Source organism: Ahaetulla prasina, chromosome 4 (assembly GCF_028640845.1).
Source record: "Ahaetulla prasina isolate Xishuangbanna chromosome 4, ASM2864084v1, whole genome shotgun sequence".
NCBI lineage: Eukaryota > Metazoa > Chordata > Lepidosauria > Squamata > Colubridae > Ahaetulla > Ahaetulla prasina.
Genome location: NC_080542.1, coordinates 26,596,009 through 26,621,437, shown reverse-complemented (window position 1 = coordinate 26,621,437; position 25,429 = coordinate 26,596,009). Strand labels below are relative to the sequence as shown.

At 38.5% G+C, this 25,429-nt stretch overlaps 1 protein-coding gene across 1 annotated transcript in view; it reads right to left on the bottom strand.

Annotated features, from left to right (window-relative positions):
• Positions 1–20,874, bottom strand: part of SLC6A16 (solute carrier family 6 member 16) — a 52,455-nt gene extending 31,581 nt beyond the window's left edge. Inside the window, exons 1-2 of the mRNA XM_058181441.1 lie at positions 20,752–20,874; positions 6,419–6,558 (exon numbers count right to left, since the gene is read on the bottom strand). The gene's annotated coding sequence lies outside the window, so the exon portion shown is untranslated. The remainder of the gene's footprint in view (positions 1–6,418; positions 6,559–20,751) is intronic.
• Between the last annotated feature and the right edge of the window lie 4,555 nt (positions 20,875–25,429).

The window sequence follows — 25,429 nt, the reverse complement described above, 5'->3', positions numbered from 1 at the left end:
AGAGAAGATATTCTCATGGCAGTTCAAGGACTGAGTAAAAAAAAATTGAGGGATTGGAAGAGGAGATGCAACAGATCTCTCAGTCAAATAAGCATTTAGAAGACAAAATGAAAGGTGTTCAGAAAAAAGTGGATCAAAATGAAGATCAGGTTGTGATATTACAATATAAACTTATGGAAGGAGCTCTTAGAATCCGTGGTATGCAAGAAGAGCGAGGAGAAGACTTAAGAAAAATTATATCAGAAGCATTGGCTGAATTTATTGAAGTGGAACCCCAAGAGGTAGCTTACCAAATTGATAAAATATATAGAGTTAACTCCTGGATTGCAAGACAGAGAAAGCTTCCTCGGGACATTGTGGTTTATTTTGTGAAAAGGACTATGAGAAATCAGATTCTGCAAGTTTCATATCAGACAACTTTAAAAATTGGAGAACAGGAGCTGAAGGTGCTGAAAGAGATTCCTTCAAAGATGTTAAGAGATAGGAAGGAATTTGTTTTTTTTACACAAGAACTTAAAAAACATCAGATTCAATTCAGATGGGAGGTGCCAGTTGGACTGACAGTATTCTATCAAGGAAGGAGATATAGAATTGACACTGTTTTAAAGGCAAAGGATTTTCTTTCTACAGTTTTGAAAGTCGAAATAGAAGTGATAGAAAACTTCAACAGATTCAAGAAGGCGTGGTGATCCAAGAGCCTTCATTGCTGCCAGTATTAGAGGAACCACAAGAGCAAAGGGTGACAAGAGGAGCTCTTAAGCGTAAAGAAGAGCAACAGTCTCAAAGTAAAAGTCAGGATCCCAGTATGGAAGCTGTGGGAGGAGCTAGACGGAAGATACCGGAGGAGGAGCTTCCGTTGTCTGCTTCAAAGCTTCAGGAGGCCAGTAATGGCAAATAGAATTTTGTCATGGAATGTTAATGGCTTGAATTCAGCTCAGAAAAGAAGGAAAATATTTCACTACTTGAAACAATTTAAAAATGATGTGATTTGTTTGCAAGAGACACATATAAAATTATCAGACCAAAAATATTTAATTAACTCAAAATTGGGTAAACATTTTGTTGCATCAGCTTTGGAAAAGAAGCATGGAATTGTTGTATATATCAGGAAGGATATACCAGCTAAGTTAATTGAGGCAGATATTCAAGGAAGATTTATTGCTATTGAACTGGTGATAGATGCAAAAAAGACTTTGCTGATAGGTATTTATGCACCTAATCAGCAACAAGAAAAGTTTTACAAAATGTTACACGAGAGGTTGCCCTCTGGGATTATAGTTCGTTTATTTTATTAGGAGACTGGAATGGAGTAATTGTTACAAGAAGGGATAAGAGAACCTCCTCCAAGAAGATACCTATACATGCAAAATTACCAAAATCCTTTTTTGAAATGATGGAAGACTTTGAGTTTAGAGACATATGGAGGTTACGGAATCCAGATGAGAGAGATTTTACTTTTTTTTCCGATAGGCATCAATCTTTTTCACGTATTGATTTTATTTTAATTTCTAATGACTTGCTTTCTAGGGTGAAGAAAATGAAGATATTTCGAGGTGTTTAACTGACCATAGCCCAGTATGGATGGAATTATTACAAGGGAAAAAAGGTGGTAGAACATGGAGGTTGAATGAAAATCTGTTTAGATATGAGGATAATGTAAATTATTGTAAGAAACAGTTGAAAGAATTTTTTGATTTTAATATGTACAAAGGGACACCTATAGGAACTGTGTGGGAGGCGAGCAAAGCGTTTATTAGAGGGATATTGATTTATTTGGACAATAGGCAAAGGAATAATAAACAAAGGCAGCGTAGGTATTTGGAAGAAGAAATTCAAAGGAAGCAACAGTTATTAATTCAAAACCCACAAGATCACAAACTTAAAGAGGCTATAAAAATATTACAGAGTCAATTTAATATGTTAATGGCAGACCAGGTGGCAACGAATATACAATATGCTAAACATAATACCTTTTGTAATGCAAATAAACCTGGGAGATGGTTGGCATATAATTTAAGGAAAAAACAGAAAGCACGTGTCATACAAAAAATAGAATATAAAGGTAAAGAGATATATCAACAGGATAAAATTAAAAAGGCATTCTCAGAATTTTACACTGCATTATATGCAAAAGACAAAATATTGAATAGGGACATTTATGATTATTTGAAAGATTATAAGGTTAATATTCTAACATTATCACCATTATTGTTTGTTTTGACTCTGGAACCATTATTAGATAAAATACGAGAATTAACGAAAATAGAGGGAATTAAGATTAGACAATATGAGTATAAAGTTAGAGCTTTTGCAGATGATGTAGTGGTTACGTTAACAAATCCTATAAATTCAAGTAGATTTTTGTTGGAAGTAATTGATAAATATGGAAAGGTATCAGGATTTAAAATAAATCAGAATAAAACAAAAGTGATAATTAAAAATATGTCTATACAACAGAAACAAAAACTAGAGGAAATGACAGGATTTGAGGTAGTAAAAAAGGTTAAATACTTAGGGGTTTATATTAGCTCATCGAACAAGAAACTTTATAAGAATAATTATGACTTGCTATGGCAAAAAGTTCAGAATGAACTTTGTGTCTGGAAGAAATTGCAGTTATCCCTATTGGGAAGGATTGCGGCTATTAAAATGAATGTGTTACCTAGATTTCTGTTTCTGTTCCAGATGATACCAATAATTAAAAAGGATAAAAATTTGGAAGATTGGCAGATTGGGATTAACAAATTTATATGGCAGGGTAAAAAGGCGAGGGTTAAAATGAAAATAATACAGGACTCACAGGAAAGAGGTGATTTAAGAATGCCTAACTTTAAACTATATTATGAAGCAGTAGCCCTTTCAGTAATAAGTGACTGGTTTAACTTAACAGAGGAAAGAATTTTAAATATAGAAGGTTATGACTTGTTATATGGATGGCATGCGTATTTATTTTATGAAAAAAAAGTGGATAGGGCTTTTAAGAATCATGTGTTGAGAAGTGCTCTTTTGCGGGTCTGGAAAAAATATTCCTATAAATTAGATTACAAGATTCCTATATGGGCGAGCCCTAGACATGCAATAGAGAATATAAATATAGAACAGAAACAGGAAATGATTACTTATAAAGAACTTTTGTATGCTGAAGGAGGTAGATTGCAATTAAAATCATTACAGGTATTAAATGAAGAAGGGAGGAATTATACTTGGTTTCAATATGGGCAAATAAGTGCTAGATGGAAAGAAGATCAAAAAATTGGTATAATGCAAAGGGAGGAAAATTTAATAAAGCAAATTAGAAATCAGACCCAGGAGCATATAAAGAGATTGTATAATGTGTTGCTTGAAATAGATTCGGAAAAGGATTTGGTAAAGGATTGTATGATAAAATGGGCACAGAATATTCAGGAACCAATAATGTTGGAAACATGGGAGAAAATTTGGGTTAGAAATGTTAAGTTTACACAAGCACAGAATTTAAGGGAAAATTTTTATAAGATGTTTTATAGATGGCACTTAGATCCCAAAAAATTATCACGTATGTATCCAAGCGAAATGTTGGAGGTGTGATTGTGATGACGCTACATATTTTCATATTTGGTGGACTTGCAAGAAAATTAAGGTCTTTTGGATAAGAATTTGGTGGATTATTCAAAATGTACTGAAGAAGAAGATAAAGTTCCTGCCACAATTTTTCCTTTTGGGAATTATAACGGATTGTACAGGGATTGAGACTAAATTGATTCTGAATTTAATAACAGCAGCAAGACTATTGATTGGACAATACTGGAAGAAAGAAGAGATACCCACAATAGAAGAATGGATACTGAAAGTTATTAATCTGGCTGAGATGGCTAAAATCTCAGCGTTTTTAAAAGACAATACGCAGGAAAGATATTTAATTGAATGGAAAAAATGGATTATCTACAAAACAGATATCAGATTAAGAAATATCAGATTGCCTTTGAATAATTAGAAAGTTATTTTATGTAATGGGGAGGGGGTTGGGAGATGAAAAGCTTTGGATGTGGTTATTTGGATTGGAAGGGAAAATTTTATTCTATGTTTGGTTTATGTATAACAATACCTTGTGATTGACCCGGGAAGCCGGGGGGGGGGGAGGGAGGGGGGAAGGGGTTTTTTTGAGAGGGAGGGGGGAAAAAGGGGGGAAAATGTTTTTGTTTTTTAAAACTCTTTCAATAAAAAAAAATACTGCTTCCTCCCCCTATTTTGTCAGTAAGTTGGATATTCTTAACTGGGTACTTAATGTATGGATTTTCTGGACAGATGATTCTTCAGTTAAGGAAGGTAGCCTGATCTGAATGAAATGTCATTCCTGCTAAAGCAAGAGTCTCCAAACTTGGCAACTTTAAGACGGGTGGACTTTCAGAATTCCTCAGCCAGCCATGCACAAGTCTTAAAATTGCCAAATTTGGAGAACCCTGTGCTAAAAGAGTATACACATAGCCTGGGCCTAATAATCTCACAACTGGGTTGTTGTCACATAGTCTACAGGAATGTTCTTTTTAGGTCAGAGAAATTCCAGATGGTGCAGCATGCAACTACTCCATTGGTAAATGGAATATAGGATCATACAATACCAATACTGAAAGTTATTTCTGGAGCCCAAGTGATGATGCTGAAATTAGTCTGTAAACTAACTGATCCTAAAAATCAGAATTATTTAATAAAGCATTACCAGTCAATCCCGAAGGAAATCAACCCTGATTGTTCTTTGGAAGGACAGATACTGAAGCTGAAGCTCAAATAGTTTGGCCACCTAATGAGAAGAGAGGACTCACTGGAAAAGAACCTGATTTTGGGAAAGGTTGAAGGCAAAAGAAGTAGGGGACAGAATGAGATGGCGACATAGTGTTGTTGATGAAATGAACATGAATTTGGAAAAACTCCGGAAAACAGAGGAGGAAGTGGGCCTGGCGTGCTATGGTACACAGAGCAGGCGTGAAATGCTCCCAGATCAGATCGGATCGCGTGATCCGATATCGATTGTAGCCAGTAGTTCGGTGATCCGGTAGCAATGGCGGAGCGAAGCTCCACTCACTCGCCCGGGTGTCATTACTTCCTGGTTTTAACCAGGAAGTAATGTGTTTTTTACCTTCTGAAGGTTTTGCGCATGCGCAGAAGGTCTGCTTCCACGGCGTGTGCACTTCCGAGCCAGTAAGGAAGGTAAGTAGATTTCACTCCTGCCATAGAGTCAGATATGATTTAGTGACTGAACAACAGTGTTGTGTGTGTGTGTGTGTGTGTGTGTGTGTGTGTGTGTGTGAGAGAGAGAGAGAGAGAGAGAGAGAGAGAGAGAGAGAGAGCAATCTTAACTAGGAAAGTTAATTCCAACAATAAGTCTGTGGTGATCCTTTGTTCTCTACTCTCTTTTTTTCCCCAGTTCCATCATCTATGCAAAAAATTATTCCTCACAATGAGAAACTGAGGTTAATCTAACCTTCATGGAACAAGGGAAGTTCAGATATGAAAGGCAGCAATGGGTGCCAGCCACCAAGGAGAGGGAATTTTAAAAAAGGGGCAGTCCTGGAACAAGATTATAAATGCCAGTTGTCCTCTGCAAATATTCCATGGCTTTGTTTGCTAACCTTAATCTACCACAAATTAGGAGAGACTTTTCTATCTTTAGCTGTGTAAATTACACACAAATGACGGTTCTTCAAGGCAGTTATCTTACATCAAATGATGAAGCAAGACCAGTGTGTTTGTGGGTGCTCAATTACAAAAGAGCTTTCACATGATACGGCAGTTGATTTCCTAAGCAAAAGTGTCCAGGGTACATTTAATTGCCTCTGATAGATAAGGCTAGGGAGAGACAATCATTCGATGCTAAACTGAAAAGAGTAGAATTTATAATATTTTGCAGATCACTCCAGGCTCTAACCTGTCCTCAGAACTTTATCAGAATAGAGAAAACATCAGGAATGAGAAGACATCTGGAATGAGAGGAAACTGTAGATGAATGTCAGGTGGTGCATTAGTCCAAGTCTCCTCATCATTTATTTTTAATAAAAGCAGACCAACCTATGAATGGGCACAGAGGTATTTCTAATTAGCTTCTATATTTGACTCCTGATTTCTATCAAAAATGTCAAGATTGTAACCTGGGAACTTTTGTGTGCAACATAGATGTTCTAACACAGCTCTATAATCTTGTATTTTGCAATGCCCAAATTTCAGGCTTAGTTCTGAGTACTTCTACTTCAAACAAGCCCTGTTAAAAGGACTGTGGAAATAATTACCTTTGCCTAAAATAGTCCCTAGCAATTAGAATAAACAATCCTGGGTTTGCCTAATTGATTATTTGATTCTGTTTCGCTTATGATAAAAGGTGACAAAGATAATCCTGGTTCCAATTAAATCCCATTTACTCAAGAGGATACAGGGTCTGTGAACTTACCTATGAAGTAGGCTTTTCGTGTGATCACACAAGAATGCAGTGGCCAAATGTGTTTCAGGGCAATGTGCCCACCTTCCTCCGTTTCTGCAGCTTCTGGATTTTTTTAGTTTACAAACTAAACCTCTGTGGTGCAGCGGTCTCTGAAACAGGGTAACAGCCTTAAATTAATATTGTTCATTCAGAAATTCATTTATTTGTATACTTGCTATTAAAATGCTTAAAACTTTACAAGAGACATAAAATTACATAATTTCTCCAATTTCAATGAAACAACCATTTTAAAATGATACAATCTGACCATGGGTTGTATAAGCAGTGGTGGGATTCAGCCAGTTCGCACCACTTCGGGAGAACCGTTTTTAACTTTCTGAGCAGTTTGTCAAACCGGTTGTTGGAAGAAATCATTAGGGCAGAGAACTGGCTGTTAAATCACTTGAATCCCACCACTGTGTATAAGTATGTTTGATCTGATGCCAATCAAACAAAATATAGCTATAAGGGATTATTAGGGAGCATGCTAAAAATATGGGATAATATAGATGAAAAAATCCAGAATTATCACTACTTGTTTTGATATTAAATATTTAAGTTTGTGAAGAATGGAAAAAGACATTTGAATAATGGGGAGAGAATTTATACAGACTTCAAAAATTATTAATAAAAGATGAAGTCTTTTGAGATTTTCTCTCAGAATGGTAACAGACAACACTCTGGCTTTAATATGTAAAATAATTCCAAAGAAATTCCAAAATAAGATTTGACCAATTTGAAAAACATATAGCCGCCTCTGGTGGCTCAGCAGACTAAGTCTGTCTGTTATTAACACCAGCTGCTTGCAATTACTGCAAGTTAAAGTCCCACCAGGCCCAAGGTTGACTCAGCCTTCCATCCTTTATAAGGTAGGTAAAATGAGGACCCAGATTGTTGGGGGCAATAAAAGTTGACTTTGTATATAATATACAAATGGATGAAGACTATTGCTTAACACATTGTAAGCCGCCCTGAATCTTTGGAGAAGGGCGGGATATAAATTAAAAAAAAAATAACATGAAAACATATAATATGAAATCTATCACACGAAACTCAGATCATTAGGTTGCTGCTGAAATATGGTTCAGAAAATGAACAAGTTTAGACTGCATGATCAATTGGATGCAGAATTTTAATAGAACAATTGATATCCAACAAATGGAAGTATCAAACAGAAATATTTTTATTAACATAATATTTATTTTCTAAAAAGTGCTGGAAATGCAAGTCAGACTGGATCATTCTTCCACTTTTGGTAACAATGTTGTACTGTATATAAGGCAATTCCACAGTTCTGGACAAGGATTTATAAGAGAATGAATTCAAAATTAAAGATGGATTTTTCCTTTCTATTATTTTATTAGTACTAAAATTTATGTTCATACAAAATATACTGAACTGAGTTTGTATAGTACTATATATGGGAACATCTGCTAGAATATTCTGTCCTCCTTACTGAAAGCATGAATGGTTTCTTCTATAGAAAAAATAAATTATGGAATTATGTAACACTGTCAAAATAACTTTATATTTAGAAAATAAATTTGCTATTGAATTTAACTGGGTTTCAAGGTTCTTTCTAACATAAGAATATAGCATCTAATCTATAAACATTAATTTTTGGTAATTTGCTATATTGTTACATTTTTCCAAAACTGCAGATCTTGTTATTTTTCCTGGTACAGTAATTTATAAATCCATTTATACTGGTCAAGGCTGTAAATTACTATACAATGATTTAATTGTAATTTGATTTACTTTTAACACTAATTCCAACTTTCAAAAGTATATTTTAGTATTTATATTTATATTAATGTCATTTTAATATTTTGTTACCTTCATTGTGTTTCTAAACCTTTTTATTTACAACTTGCTTTTTCTATACCTCTGCTGCTTCTTTTTTCATTGTATTATTAACCTTAATTAAAACTTAAGATATTTATTAGTAAAAAATAAAAAGCTATGTGCCAAGAAACAACACATATAGATTACCTAAAGTATTTTAAAGCAATTTCATTCTAGGAAGAACTCCACAAAAACTTTTGGGAAAAAGCCATTCGAAATTAAATAATTTTAGGACCTGTCTGAAACCCTGAACTGCTGAGGCCACGTACAGCTTATCACATAGTGATCTGCACAAACATGGAGAATGACCATCAGCCCTTCTTCTCTTACACTTAACCACATCTGGAATGGTGTAGTATGGATGCTATGTTGATGAACTAGGTTAGCCACTGGATTTTAGTACCGTAAATGGATGTTTTGGAGCCATTTTCTAACAGAAAACAACTTTCCATGGCAGACATTTGGTGAGAGAGCCAACGCTTTGGCCAACACTTCAAATACATCCTAGACTGCCTTTTTTTCTGGTGAATTTAACTTATTTAATTTAAACTTAAGACCATCATTGAGCCCAAAGTTTTCGTTGCTAAACGTTGCTGACAGACGGTTGTTAGGTTTTGCTTCATTTTATGATCTTTCTTGCCACAGTTGTTAAGTTAGTAACACGATTGTTAAATGAATCTGGCTTCCCCACTGACTTTGCTCGTCAGATCACAAAAGGTAATCATATGATCCAAGGACACTGCAGAGTTGACTCAGCCTTCCATCCTTTATAAGGTAGGTAAAATGAGGACCCAGATTGTTGGGGGGCAATAAGTTGACTTTGTATATAGTATACAAATGGATGAAGACTATTGCCTGACATAGTGTAAGCCGCCCTGAGTCTTCGGAGAAGGGCGGGATATAAATGCAAATTTAAAAAAAATCATAAATAGACGGCAGCTGTCAAGCATCCAAATTTTGATCACAGGGACCACAGGGATGTTGCAGGGTAACAAGACACTTTTTTCAATCCCGTTGTAACTTTGAACGGTCACTAAACGAATGTTGTAAGTTGTAAACAACCATCTCTAAGCAATTGGGTGAGATAACTAATTGCATGTTAGTGGATACAGTGGTCCTTGTATTTTTAGTAGTGCAAAAGTTTCCAGCATAAGCAGAAAAACTTTGGAAATAACTCAGTGGGTATGTCCTTCCCCTAGAAATACATATATAATGAAATTACATTGTGATTTAATTTTTTGACAGTAAATTGTATCTGGACTTAATGAAATTGTAGTGTCTATTTTTGCCTGTCTTTAAATATAAAACTAATTTAAAGGAGAGATGACCAATTTCATTAAGACAATTTTTAATGTCTGGCATATAACTTTTTCAGAAATATATGATATCCAATGTCTAAGTTCAATATATCCAATGATTTTTATAAATTTGAAATATTCCAGATTTGGGGGATATTATTTCATATAATTTAAGTAAACTATGGCCAGATAAACCTTTAATTTGATTCCACTCAAATATTTTAAACAGATTACTATATTATTTATGAAGGCACCAATATCAAGGATATCCCTGTTAAAATTACATCTCTCTTAGGGTGATCCATAATGTGTGGCTCTGCACAATCATCATGACATGGTTTATTCATTTTTTACTTAAATGTGTTGTGTGTGCCCACTTCTTCTCTTTATCATGAAAATGGGGTTTCCCTCAGTAAGTTGGCTTCCTCCTTCCCTGAGCTGCCAACTATCTCTTTTTAATCCAGTTTGAGAAGGCAGGCAACCAAGCACACAGATGCATACCAGAGGTGGGTTTCAGCAGATTCTGACCAGTTCTGGAGAACCGGTAGTGAAAATTTTGAGTAGTTCAGAGAATCGGTAGTAAAAAAACTGACTGGCCCCGCCCCCATCTATTCTCTGCCTCCCAAGTCCCAGCTGATCAGGAGGAAATGGGGATTTTACAGTATCCTTCCCCTGCCACGCCCACCAAGCCATGCCACGCCCACAGAACTGGTAGTAAAAAAAATTGAAATCCACCACTGATGCATACCTCTCCCCAACCCCTTAAAGCAGCTGCATCTTTGCTCCACATTGTGCGGCCAATCCTTTAAAACAATGTTTCTCAACCTTAGCCATTTTAAGATGTATGAACTTCAACTCCCAGAATACCCCAAGGGTATTCTGGGAGATGGTCCACAGATCTATTTTAAAGAGTCTACCTCTACTTTAAAGAGAAGTAGGCAGGTATTATCCTGGTTGCTCCAAATAATGCCTTTCTACCAAATCGCAGGAGCTTCATAACCCTATTGCTCAATGTTCTGGGTTCGCATGATAGTGAACCACAGTGTGATCAGCTTGTGACTGAATTTTTCCACGCAAATCCAGTCATGTACAGAAAGATGACATAATCGATGATGCGCTGCTGGCTGCTGTAGTCCTCTCAGCGCCTTGGCACTTACTTCCTTGTTTGCTTTCTCCAAAGAAAACATACAGATGAACAAGCAATGGAGTTGTTAGCTCAAAATTCTCCTCTGGGACTGCAATGGAAACTAATCTAGATGATCAAGTTGGGCACATCATATCTGGACTGCAAAACTCCAGATGACCTGTAGAGGCAGCAAAAGTGTCCCTTTACTGCCTTCTAATGATGATCTTGATTACTGCAGCCCAGATATGGAATGCTAAGAACTGACAGGAAAGGAGAGGAACTGAAGGAGACAAAAAGCCAAAGGGAGCCCTCACAACTAGATGGGTCTTCAGGGGATGTTCTGGTCCTACTGGGCAGAGGAGTTTGCTAGTCTCTGATAGTATCAATTAATACATTTTGAAATCCTGTTTTTAAATTTTATTAATTTATCAAAATATAAAATACAGAAATACAAAGAAAAATGAAAATAGTGGTAAAATAGGGAAGAGAAACAAAAAGAGAGAAAAGTTTAGGACAGAGGGGGAAAAGAAAAAAAAGCATTGACTTCTGATTCCTTTTGGTGCAATAGAAAAAGGTATATGACACCTCAACTTTTTACTTTTATATAATAATATATACTAGCCACTGACCATAAGAACAAATCTATCTAATCAGTAAAACTTAAAATCAAAGTTCCATTTTTTTCCACTTCAAGCAGTCCAAAAATTAGGGTATTAGGGGATTTAGTGACAACACCGGTGTCATGGACAGATCATTTTCTCCTCCGCCTAGACTTTCAGACTGCCACTCACCACCGCAGGGAGACGGAACCAAAGCGTTGGTTCCGTCCCAGGCGCCTGATGGACCCCGCGAGGTTCCTGACGGAGCTTGGGCCGTTTCCTGATGATCTTGCCCACGGCACGACTGAAGAACTAGTTGCGGCCTGGGAACAGGCTGCGGCTGGGGCTTTGGACCGTGTCGTGCCTTTGCGGCCTCTGACCCGGCGTAGATCTCAATTGGCTCCTTGGTTCTCTGAGGAGCTGAGAGAGATGAAACGCCGGAGAAGACGCCTAGAGAGTACCTGGAGGTCCAGCCGTTCCGAGGCTGATCGGACACTAGTTAGGTCTTTTTCGAAAGCCTACCTAGTGGCAATGAGGGTTGCGAAACGTTCCTATGTTTCCACCCTCATTGCGTCGGCAGATAACCGCCCGGCTGCCCTGTTTCGGGTGACCCGTTCCCTTTTACATCAGGGGGGACGGGATGACCCCTTGCAGGGACGTGCTGAGGAGTTTAGTGGTTATCTATACGATAAAATCGTTCAGCTTCGGGATAGCTTGGACCAAGATTGTGATGATCCGGATGGGATGACTGAGACACGTCTTGTTGATGTTGTTTGGGATGAGTTTGATTCTGTGGCTCCCGAGGACGTGGACAGGTTGCTGGGGAGGTTACATGCCACTACATGTTTACTGGACCCGTGTCCCTCCTGGCTGGTGCTGGCCACTCAGGAGGTGACACGAGGCTGGCTCCAGGGAATTATAAATGCTTCTTTGTTGGAAGGGGTTTTCCCCGCTGCCTTGAAAGAGGCGGTGGTGAGACCCCTCCTCAAGAAGCCTTCCTGACCCAGCTATTTTGGGTAATTACCGTCCAGTCTCCAACCTTCGCTTTGTGGCGAAGGTTGTAGAGAGTGTGGTGGCATGGCAGCTTCCCCAGTACCTGGATGAAGCCGTCTATCTAGACCCGTTCCAGTCCGGCTTCCGGTCCGGGTACAGCACGGAGACAGCTTTGGTCGTGTTAGTGGATGACCTCTGGAGGGCCAGGGATAGGGGTTGTTCCTCTGCCCTGGTCCTGTTGGATCTTTCATCGGCTTTTGATACCATCGACCATGGTATCCTGCTGCGCCAGTTGGAGGGGTTGGGAGTGGGAGGCACCGTTTATCGGTGGTTCTCCTCCTATCTCTCTGACCGGTCGCAGACGGTGTTGACAGGGGGGCAGAGATCGACCGCGAGGCGCCTTACTTGTGGGGTGCCGCAGGGGTCGATTCTCTCGCCTCTCCTGTTCAACATCTACATGAAACCGTTGTGCGAGGTCATCAGTGGCTTCGGGGTGAGTTATCAGCTGTACGCTGATGACACTCAGCTGTACTTTTCCACCCCGGGCCACCCCAACGAAGCTGTCGAACTGCTGTCTTGTTGCCTGGAGGCCGTACGGGTCTGGATGGGGAGAAACAGACTCAGACTCAATCCATCCAAGACGGAGTGGCTGTGGATGCCGGCACCCCGGTACAGTCAGCTGCAACCGCGGCTGTCTGTTGGGGGCGAGTCACTGGCCCTAACAGAGAGGGTACGCAACTTAGGCGTTCTCCTGGATGGACGGCTGTCGTTTACAGATCATTTGGCGGCTGTCTCCAGGAGAGCCTTTTACCAGGTTCGCCTGGTCCGTCAGTTGCGTCCCTTTCTGGACCGGGATGCCTTATGCACGGTCACTCATGCTCTCGTCACTTCCCGTCTGGATTATTGCAATGCTCTCTACATGGGGCTACCCCTGAAGTGCACCCGGGGACTCCAGTTAGTCCAGAATGCAGCTGCGCGGTGATCGAGGGAGCTCCTCGTTGCTCCCGGGTAACACCGCTCTTGCGCAGTCTGCACTGGCTACCTGTGGTCTTTCGGGTGCGCTTCAAGGTTTTGGTTACCACCTTTAAAGCGCTCCATGGCTTAGGGCCCGGGTACTTACGGGACCGTCTGCTGTTACCGTATGCCTCCCATCGACCCGTAAGCTCTCACAGAGAGGGTCTCCTCAGGGTGCCGTCCGCCAAGCAGCGTCGGCTGGCGGCCCCCAGGGGAAGGGCCTTCTCTGTTGGAGCACCAACTCTCTGGAACGACCTTCCCCCCAGTTTGCGTTTAATATCTGACCTTCGGACCTTCCGCCGGGAATTAAAAACTCATTTATTTGTTCAAGCGGGACTGGACTGATTTTTAAATTTTTAAATTTTAAATTTTTTAATCTTTTGTAATTTTATATGGGGTATTTTAGGTTGGTCAATCTGACGGTTTTAATTCGGCCACTATTGAATAGGTATTTTAAATTGATATTTTTAACTTTGTATATTTACTGTTTTTATCCTGGCTGTACACCGCCCTGAGTCCTTCGGGAGAAGGGCGGTATAAAAATTTAAATAAATAAATAAATAAATAAAAGTGGTTTTCAAGTAGAAACAAAATTAATTATGTTATTTACTTTAACAGGAAAAGATATTCATCCATCTCATCTTTATTCTCAAATGTTTCCCAGAAGAAGGAACCAACACATAGTTGAAATTTTTTCCTTTTTTAAAAAAGGAGAGAATTCCATCTGTTTATGGCCTCAAGCAGTCAGATTCCTCTTGAACAGGTTTTTGGTGATCTGAAGTCGGTTACAGAAATGCTAAGGGCATGCTGGTATTAGACTCATTTTATTTTGTAATGTATCTGACCTCTTAGCAAGAGGCAGCATGTTATGGTGGTTAAAACATCAAAACAGGCGTGAGAGAGGTTTGATGTGCATATCACACTAAGTTGTGGCTTGAAGCCACAATAGATGTACTCACGGAACATACTAAGTTAACAAGAAGCAAACGTGACCTGCCCTAGATGGATGTGGGAACCAGTCACTCTTTCAGCCTACTCTAGCTCTCCCAGGATTGAGTTTCCCATAATAACATAATATTTAAATACAGATTCCCATCTTTGCCCATCTACCAACCTCAAATCCCCTATTCATTTTATGCTTTAGCGATACTTTCTTAAATTGAACATGCCTGCATATGGCTGTGTTTATGTCCTTAGAAAATGGGAAAAAAATTGCCAGAATATTGAAATTGGCAGCAGTTAATATCATACGAGGCCAGGTTCGTCTTGTCACGTGTGATATCCACACATTTTGGTCACTTGGAAAAAGCATGCTCAAAATTTCATAGGCAGCTTTAATTAATATAGTACAAGTATCCTTGACTTACAACCAAAACTGGGACCAAAACATCCATTGCTAAATGAAGTGGTTGTTAAGTGAATCACCTCCAATTTTATGACCTCTTTTACTATAGTCATTAAGCAAATCATGCTGTCATTAAGCAAACCTGACTTCTCCCATTGACTTTGACAATCATGTGACCTCAGGATGCCTCTACCATCATTCATACATGTCAGTGCCAAGTGCCCAAATTTTGATTATGCAACCGTAGGGACTGTGATGGTCATAACTGTGAGGACCAGTCATAAGTCACTTTTTTCAGCTCTGGTTTAATTTCAAATGTTTGTTAAACTAATGGTTGTAAGTTGAGGACTACCTGTAATGCATTTGCAGTGAAGGAATGGTCCTCTCCATTCATATTGACTCAGCACAGACAGAACGGCTGGGTTCTCAGAACCCCTACATATATGGGTTTGCATGTTCAGATGTAATACTGAAACAAAACAACCATGTAAAATCTTAATGCAAAGATAGCAGGTGGGTTGCCATAACTTACTGAAGTACCAGTTAATACCTCGGCAGCCTATTACAGGGAGCTGCATGCAGCCAGCCCCAGATTTTGGAATTCAATCTACTGAAGCCCAAAAATTTCTGCAGCAAACTATGTCTATAGTTCTCTAATCCAAAGTGGCACAAAGTACTAGTTCCAGAGCCAGTTCCAAAATCTCTGTACCACCCACCTTCTTGTGCCCAGTTGAGCATCGTGTTACAATGTGACCTACAAGCCTTGGCACCAAAACCCTAAGTCACTTTAGAAGCGCTCGTTAAAAAAGTGACAAAAGCCACCAACTTGCCACTTAACTTTCTGTCTTAGATTAGGAGACTATTAGAAATTAAGATTGCTCTCCCCTTGCTCCTATTCCCCTTCAAACGTATTTATTCATCATATTTATATAGCTGCCCATCTCACAATCAAATGACTCTGGGTGGCATATAGCAAGTTATAAACCAAACATTTGAATTCATTTTAATATTGTTAATATTAAAAACATGAACATTATAAAAGGCACAAAACAAGTATTTTAAATTTAAATAGTTTTAATTTAGATTGGCCTTTCTCATAATCAGTTTTGTTTTTCTCCTGGTTCCATAAATGTGGTCACTCATTAAGCAAATTCTGCTTCTCCCATTGACTTTGCTTCTCAGAAGCCATCTGAGAAGATCACATATGGTGATCACATAACCCTGGGATGTTGTAACCATTGGAAATATATGATGGTTGCCAAGCACCTGAATTTTGATCACATGTGCAAATTGCAAATGCGAGGACTAGTCATAAATCACATTTTTCTGTGCAGCTGTAACTTTGAACAGTCATTAAACAAATGGTTGTAGGTTGAGGACTATCTGAAGTTTATTTCCTTTACCAGCTAATTGTAAACTCAGCTTAACTTTACAGGCAATTACCTTCAGGTTTGTTACTGTCTGATTACTTTTGACTAGATCTCTTAGTCTGTGCCAAAGCAGGTGGTCATGGATAAAGCCTGGAAAAACTAAGGAGAGATTGACTAGATCAGAACATGAATGAAATGCTATCCAGAATTCTCAGTATTAGGGAAGGAAAAAGAAAGCCTAAGAAGTCCATGGGAAATCATTTCCATATTATGGAATCATAGACACATGCATGGGGATTCATTAGCAAATTAGTTTGTCTTCAGGGAGTATGCTAACCCACATGTAAGTAAACAACAATTTATTGAATTATCATAGACTACAGGGCACTGCATGCTCAACAGATTGCCAACACTGAAAAAACAGTTTTGGGCTGTATTTTATGGTATATAGTATTTTTCCAGGGTTAACTGAAATATAGTTTACTCAACTTATTTTTTTATAGTTTATCCATATATGAACTAACCTCACAATCAGGGTTCCCACAACACACGTCTAAAATATGGCTATTAATCTCTTTGTGGTCCAGTGTAGGCAAATAATTAATAAATTAGTGGCATGTTTAAACAAGGACACTGTATATAAAATCCCGTCAATGTTTCAAAAATTATTTGGTAAAGGGGAAAATTTGCATCTAAAAACTTTAGCTTTGTTTAGTCAATTCATAACAACTGAGTTATTTTGATCTTCTTTCAGATATTTTGTTACCAAATCACTTTATGCCAGCCATTTTTTAAACCTAACCTAACTCTGTTGTTTTATACTGATTGTATTCCCACCCAAGTGTATTTACTTAAGATTAGCAGACATAACATGGTCACTTCTCTGAAATAAATGAATAAACCCAGCCTTCCTCACAGAGTTATGAGGAAAGACAGGAGGAAGTAGCACTATGTGGTTATACATATTTCCTATAGAAAAGGCAGTACTGAATATATTCAATCACCAGGCTGTTGTGCGAACCCAATCAATGGGCTTGATGTATGTTTTAATGTGAAATTAAATTATGTTATGCAAAGGTAGTCACTGAGAGATCACTTCCAGGGTCTAACACCACCGAAAAAACAGGTGTTCATCATGAATAAGAATGTCGTAAGAGTATAACCATAATAGTTAATGCTGTTGAAACAGATGCTGCAAGGGAATTCCTGATTGGGCTTGAATTTTATTATTGCATACATTGCTTCTGGAATGAGTCCCTCTTGCCAGGGCTTTCAATGGAAGTGTCTCCAAACCAGTTCTCTTTTTCACTATAAAACAAAACAAAAAAATCCTCCTAAACTCTTATCACCATCATGGGCACATCTGTTACTCCTTTGGAATAAAAAACTACTCCACCCTCGACCCCAAGCCACACACCACAATTGCTTGTGTATAAATACTGTTGAGTCCATGGGAAACGCATCTCTGCCTTCACCCTCATACATTTATTTCCCAGACTTTTTCCCCTCGCACAAGTACATATACTAACATTCTAATTTAGGCTGTATTTGCACAACACATGTCCTTATGATTAACTGAATAAATTTCTTAATTAACTCATTTTTCTAAGGTTAAAGCTAGCCAAGATTATTATAACCTTAAACACAAAACTCCATCTGTCTAAATCCATAATCAATTATTCCAAATTCCAACCCACCCCCAACAGCATATTTTAGGTAGGAAGTATATTTCGCAGCTGTTAGTGTTAAACAATTGGTTAATAATAGTTTTGTGACAGGGAAAATCTGTACAGGAAATGAATTCCTTTACCATCAAAGGAACAATCCAAATTTAGCTGCACAAAACAGTTTTATTTCATAGATTAATCTACTTCTAGCATGACCTATTGATAATTTTTCCAACTCCATATGTTTGGTTCAGCTTATCTCTCAACCTACGGGCATCTGTGAAATATGATTGAAAACTACAAGTGGTAAATATGGCATTGCTATTGCCTTTATAAGGGCTGACAGACTCTGATTCTCCTACCCAAACACCACTGTTTACACCCAATTCCAAATATAGCTCCACTGCTACATATAGGTGTTATAATAATGTATAGGGTATGTGTACTGGACCACATATTAATGTATAGAATACAAAATAACAGACGGAACCATGGAGGTCTTCTAGTTCAAACAGGAAACCCTATACCATTCCTGAGAAATGTCTATTCAATCTCTTCTTAAAACCTTTAAAGGAGCACCCACAACTTCTGAAATCAAGAAATCAATCAAACAATTTCCTGATTGTTCCGTCAGGAAATTTCTCCTTAATTCTAGACTGGCTCTCTCTTCTTGATAAGTTTCCACGCAATACTTCTTGACCTGCCCTCAGGTGTTTTGGAGAATAGATTGCCCCCCTCTTCTTTGTTACAGCCTCTCAAATATTGGAAGGCTGCTATCATGTTCTCTCTAGTTTTTCTCTTTGTTAGACTAAACATACTCAGTTCCTGCATGTATGTTTCATCTCCAGCCCCACAATCATCTTTGTTGTTCTTTTCTGTACTCTTCAGCCCCACAATCATCTTTGTTGTTCTTTTCTGTACTCTTCCAGAGTCTCAATATCCTTTTTTGTATCTTGTTTTATTTAAAACATTTAAATACGTGAAGACAGGCGTTTTCAAACCATAGGTTCATCTTTGTGAACAAAATTAACAATTTCTCTAAAGTTAAGCCAAGAAATATACATCTTAATTTTAATACTTTTTAATCTATATATCACAGTTCTGAATCTTTGCAGTACAATTGCCAATTGAGAAGCTCAAAGGTGTTTTTTTCCTCTTCAAAAGGCAACTGGACTGTTTTTTCCTTGAGGAAGAAGAAAACATTTCTCTTCACATCCAAGAAGCTTTATCCTGATGAAGTTCATCAATTCTTCTTCTTCCTAAACTAATAATAAAGTTTCTTGGATGAGAAGCGAAATGTTTTCTTCTACCTCAAGGAAAAAACAGTCCAGTTGCCTTTTGAAGAAAAAAAAGCATCTTTGAGACAACTCAGACCTGGATGACTGAAAATCTCCACAGATGTTTTGCCAACTGCGAACTTGCAGGGTCAGGAGCAAAATCTAGAGCAGGTTTTAATGTTTTCATTTTGTTTGCACAAGCCTAACTGGTTTTAAAAATAAAAAAAAACTGCTCCCCACCACCACCAATGTTTTTACAAACCTTAAAAGTTTCTGACCCATAATTTGAGAATTCCTATATCAAGGCACAATTCCAGTGCTAAGGATGTAGAGTTGGATGATGCCCAGTGTGTTTATGAGTTGTTATTTGAGAAGGCTAACTAAGATTCTATTTCAGTGTTGACCAAGCATTAAAAGTGGCCACTAAAAAAATAGCATTTCTAAAAACCTCAAAACCAAAGCTTTTTTTCATCCTATGAATGAACTGTGATAGAACTCATTTTAGACAAAAAAAATTTCTTCTTGATCCTGGATGCAATAACACACATTTCAGTCCTGGTGAGAGAACCATACCTCAACTTCACGTGCACACAGGTGGTCAACTTACAACCATTCATTTGGTGACCAAAGTTACAACAACATTGAAAATGTGTCTTATGGACTGTTTTTCACACTTATAACTGATCAAACTTTGGATACTTAGCCAGTGGTTCAAATTTATGATGGTTGCAGTGTCCCTGGGACATGTGATGATCACCTTTTGTGACTTTCTGACAAGCAATGTCAATGGGGAAGCCAGATTCACTTAACAAATGTGTTACTGACTTAACTGCAGTGATTCACTCAACAGCTGTGCAAGAAAGGTCATAAAATGATGCAGCAACAGATGTTTTTCGCTAAATTGTGCTCCCTATGTCAAAGAATACCAGTGTTTGCCAATCCGGAGCACCTCCCTACCATATCCTCACCATCTACTACCTAAGGCCAACCCTTTGCTTTACCTTGGGCAAGACTATTTAACTGATCAGTATCTTATTCTGTATGTGTTCAAAAGGGGGAAAACATTTGCATCTTATTGATTGGCAAATTTTACAGCCAGCAAAATTCCAAACAATGTTGTAATAAACCTGCAAGTGTTAAACAGGTATGTCAAAGGCTATTCCTTTCACAAGTATTCCTTAAGAAAGCAAAACATCCTAGGTCACCTCTGCACCAAATCAGATAGATGCTGTGGCTTTAACTATTACATCAAGAATTCTACAGGTGAATTTCGGTACCTGTGTTAAGATGTTCCAGGGGCAGAAAGCTAGAATTAAAACTGGATAAATAAAACATGTTTTAAATCTCATAAAAAATCTGTGCAGGACACACCATTTAATACATTCATATCGCAATCCCTACCTGTCTCACATTTTACGCCATAAGAGCCCCTCCCCTCCGCCCCTTTTCCTAAATTGGGAAAAGCTCCTTTGCCTCGGCACCCAAAGGTCGTTATTCGTTTTATTCTATTTATGGCTCTCATCAGCAATTTTGGACAGGTAGCAGACCGAACCTCAATAGGGGAAGCAATCGGCAAAAGAGATACTGTGCAAAAATGGGCAGGAAAAGGGAAAGAACAATGAGCTTTATCTTTGCAAGCCTTCACTTTCTAATCGTGCAGCTGCCCCAGCTATGTGATCCTCGGGCATGGAAACGTTTCTTCTCCCTCGTTCACAACCTCCTGCCCCGAGGAGGTTCTGCCCACCTTGCCCCGGTTCTGCCCTCCTTACCCGTTCTGTGAATCCCGAGGTATCGGCTTCACCGTGGCACGAGGATCCCAAATCCAGGCTCTCGGGCTATTTGCAAGCGTGGCCACGTTGCATCAGCCAACCCTCAGGGCGGGAAGGGGCGAGGCGAACCAGGCCCAATCCCCGCTCCCGCCTCGTGCTACGGGGAGGTGCGTCCTTTCCACTCATATCAATGTTGCTCCTGTTTTTTAAAGGCCGAGGGAGAGGCGATCCGAGTCCTACATTTGAAGTTTGCTAAGGGGCAGGATGTAGAAAGAGCTTTTGCCACTGCAAGAATACAGTAACAATTGGAAGGGACCCTGGAGGACTTCTAGTCCAACCTCCCCGATCTTTTCTTAAAAACGTCCAGTGTTGGAGCATCCATTACTTTTGGAAGCAAGTCCTTCCTCTGTTCTGTCAGGAAATCTCTCCTTAGTTCTTGGTTGCTTCTCTCCTTGATTAGTTTCCTTCCATTGCTTTTTGTCCTGCCTTCAGGTACTTTGGAAGCACCTCTTCTTTGTGGCAAACACTAAGATATTGGAACACTGTTACCATGTCACCCCAGTCCTTCTTTTCATTAAACTAGCTGTACCCAATTCCAGCAACCGTTCTTTATGTTTTAGCCTTCAGTCCCCTAATCATCTTTGTTACTCTTCTCTGCACTCTTTCTACAGTATCAACATTTTTTTAATATCGTGTTGACCAAAACTGGATTCAGAATTTTTTTTAAAATTTCTTTTTGTCACAACAGTATACACAAACATTGTCATAAAAAAAACAACATATCTTGAAGAATATATATATATATATATATATAAAGTAAAAAAATATGCATCAACTATATTAATTTGATATAATGAAGGGAACAATAAGGCAGGAACGGTAGGCACTTTTGTGCTCTTATGCACGCCCGTTATAGTCCTCTTAGGAATAGGGTGAGGTCAATAGTAGACAGTTTTTGATTGAAGATTTTGGGATTTTGAGTAGAGACTATGGAGTCAGGTAATGAGTTCCAAGCGTTAACAACTCTGTTACAGAAGTCATATTTTCTGCAATCAAGTTTGAAGCAGTTGACATTAAGCTTGAATCTATTTTTTGCTCTTGTAATATTGTGATTGAAGCTGAAGTAGTCTTTTACGGGAAGGATATTGCAATAAATGATTTTGTGTGTTAAACACAGGTCATGTCGAAGTCGACAGAGTTGTAAGTTTTCTAATCCCAGGATTTCAAGTCTGGTGGTATAAGGTATTTTGTTGTTTTCGGAGGAGCGAAGAACTCTTCTAGTAAAATATTTCTGGACTCGTTCTATTGTATTTATGTCAGAGATGTGGTATGGGTTCCAGACGGATGAGCTGTATTCAAGAATAGGTCTGGCAAATGTTTTGTATGCTCTAGTAGTGTAGAGTTTTTGGAAAAGAAGATGCGTAAAATTAGGTTCACAACTCTTAGAGCCTTTTTTGCTATGTAGTTGCAGTGGGCTTTGGCATTAAGGTCATTTGATATGAGAACTCCAAGATCTTTGACAGGGTGGGGGTCGTCTGTAAGGTAATGTCCATCAAGGTTGTACTTAGTGTTTAGGTTCTTTTTTCCAATATGTAAGACTGAGCATTTGAGATAGTTGAGATTTGGAGTTGCCAAGTTTTAGACCAATCAGAAATTAAGTTGAGGTCTTCTTGAAGGGCAGAAGTATTATTAGTGGTATTAAATAGTTTGACATCGTCAGCAAAGAGAACACAATAACTTGAGATGAGGTCACAGAGATCATTTATGTATAGTATGAAGAGTGTTGGTCCAAGAACACTACCTTGGGGAACGCCACTTTTGACAGGAACAGGATTTGATATAGCGTTGCCAATTTTGACCACTTGTTGTCTGTTTGACAGGAAGGCATTTATCCAATTGTGAAGAGGTCCCGAAATGCCGTAGGATTTTAGTTTGAGGAGTAGTTTATCATGTACCACTGAATCAAAAGCTTTGCAGAAGTCTATGTAGATTGCATCTATTGCTTTTCCTTGATCAAGGTTGGTAGTCCATATGTTTTTGCAGTGGAGAAGTTGTAAATTACAAGACAATTTTTTTCTGAAACCAAATTGTTTATTAGAGAGAAGGTTGTTTGTTTCGAGGTGGAGTGTAATGGATTGGTTTATAATGGATTCCATTACTTTGCATGAGACACAATATAGAGAGATAGGTCTGTAATTTTCAACTAGGCTTGGATCTCCTTTTCTGAAGATAGGGATGACTGTGGCTAGAGACCAGAGTTTTGGAAGAGAACTAGTTTTGAAGGCTTTATTAAAGATTATGCTTAGGGGTTCAGCTATATTAATTAAAAGTTTTTTTATGCACATAGTCCATCTGGTCCAATAGATAAAGATGGTTTCAGGTTGCAAAGGGCTTTTTCAACATTATCTTCTGTGAAGTCTATATGTGTTAGGTCGTTGTTATCTTCTGTGAAGTCTATATGTGTTAAGTCGTTATTAATATTTTTGGTACGATTGAGGAATGTTGGATATGAGCCATCACTGTTTACAAAGACTGAGCCGAAGAATGTGTTAAAGAGGTTTGCTTTAACTGTTTCATCAGTACATTCTTTGCCGTTAGGTTCTTTTAGTGGTGGAATGGATCTTGTTTCTTTAAGTTTATTGTTCACAAAATTATAAAAAGCACGATTGGAATTAGTGCATAGAAGGTCTTCTTCTTGTTTAGTGTGGTAAGTGTTATATTCTGTTTTTATTTGGTTGCAAATATTTTTGTAGCGGTTTTTGAAGTTTGCTACATAACCCTTTTTTTTTTTTTCAGAGGGATTTTTTTTTGGATTGCAGCTTTTTTAGTGATATGGGAAATTTGCTTTTCCTTTTGATTTTGGTGATGATTTGTGGTACGTATAGTTTGATGATTTTATTGATTTCAAGTAGGAATACTTTATAGTGGTCTTCTGCAGTGATACAGGTTGGGAATAGATTTTGCCAGTCAAGAAATGAGAGATCATTGTTTAATAGGTCATAGTTGGCTTTTTTTAAATTGTAGTTTGGAGTACTATTGTTGAGACAATTTATGCGAGGGCGTATGTTTAGATAAAAGTCTATTATGCAGTGGTCACTGTTGGAAAAGGGTTCTTTTACTTGTAGTCCATAAATTGAGTTCGCGTTATTACAAAAGATGAGGTCGAGGCAGTTCATGAGTCTAGTATTGTTAGTTACTAGTTGTTCAAGGCCTAGGTTTGTAACTGCGTTGTATAGTGTAGTATGGATTGGTTCGGTTATACATTCATTTGTTATCCAGTTTATAGAAGGCAGATTTAGGTCTCCCAGAAAGATGAGAGGATATGGGCAAGAGGTAGCCCATGTTAGTAGTGAGGTTAACATATTTGCATGAGCGATGTCATAGTCAGGGGCTCTGTAGCATAGTATGAATCTTAGTGTGGTATTGGTGGACAGGTCACATACAATAGTTTCAGGTAGAGAGAGTTTATGTGCAACTTGAATATTTTTTAAGTTCAGTGATTTTTTTGTAAAAAATAGCTACTCCACCACCTCTGTGGTGATCACGATCTGATCGAAGGACTTGGTATTCTTTGTTTGAAATAATGGAGTCAGTGAAGGATGAGTTTTCCAAGTGCGGCCTTACCAGGGCATTATAAAGTGGTATTAACAGTTCATGTGATCTTGATTCTAATTTATTTACCGTATATACTCGAGTATAAGCCGAGTTTTTCAGCACGTTTTTTGTGCTGAAAAACGTCCCCTCGGCTTATACTCGGGTCTATACGGCTTATACTCGAGTTTTTTTTTTTTTAAGCCCCTCTGCTTATACTCGAGTATATACGGCTTATACTCGAGTATATACGGCTTATACTCGAGTTTTTTTTTTGTTTTTTTTTTTCACATTTTACCGGACGGCGCGGGGAAGCCCTGCCGGTGCAGTGAGAGGGCGGGGCGGGGGAGCTGCCAGCCTTCTCAGCTGAGGGAGGGAGGGTTTCCCCAACCGGTAGGTGCCTCATTTCCCACCCTCGGCTTATACTCGAGTCCCCAGTTTACCCCAGTTTTTGGGGTAAAATTGGGGACCTCGGCTTATACTCGGATCGGCTTATATTCGAGTATATACGGTAACTAAGTCATTTCTTTTTGTCTTCTTGTCCTTTTTAATGTATCAAAAGGGGGGGGGAAAGGAGGAAAAAAGAAAACTAATTTTAAAAAGGAACGTATGAATTTAGAAGAGTTATTTTAAAATGTTCATGTAGCCCCGAGTTATTACTCAAAAAGTGGTCTTGCCAAAGTGTTATAAAGTGGATGTTGCTTGCCGCTTGCTAGTAGTTTAGAGTAGGGTATATAGGTGGTCCTCCACTTATGATCACAATTGAGCCCAACATTTCTGTTGCTAAGTGAGACAATTGTGAGTTTTGCTGCATTTTATGACTTCTTGCCATACTTGTTAAGTGAATCACTGCAGTTGTTCAAGTAATAAACACAGTTAAGTGAATCTGGCTTCCCCATCGACTTTGCTTGTCAGAAGGTCGCAAAAGGTGATCAAATGACCCCAGGACATTACAATTGACATATATATGAATCAGTTGCCAAACATCTGAATTTTGATCATGCAACTATGGGGATGCCGCAACAGTTGTAAGTTGAAAAATGGTCAAAGTCACTTTTTTCAGTGCCGTGTTGCGCGCTTTGCATGA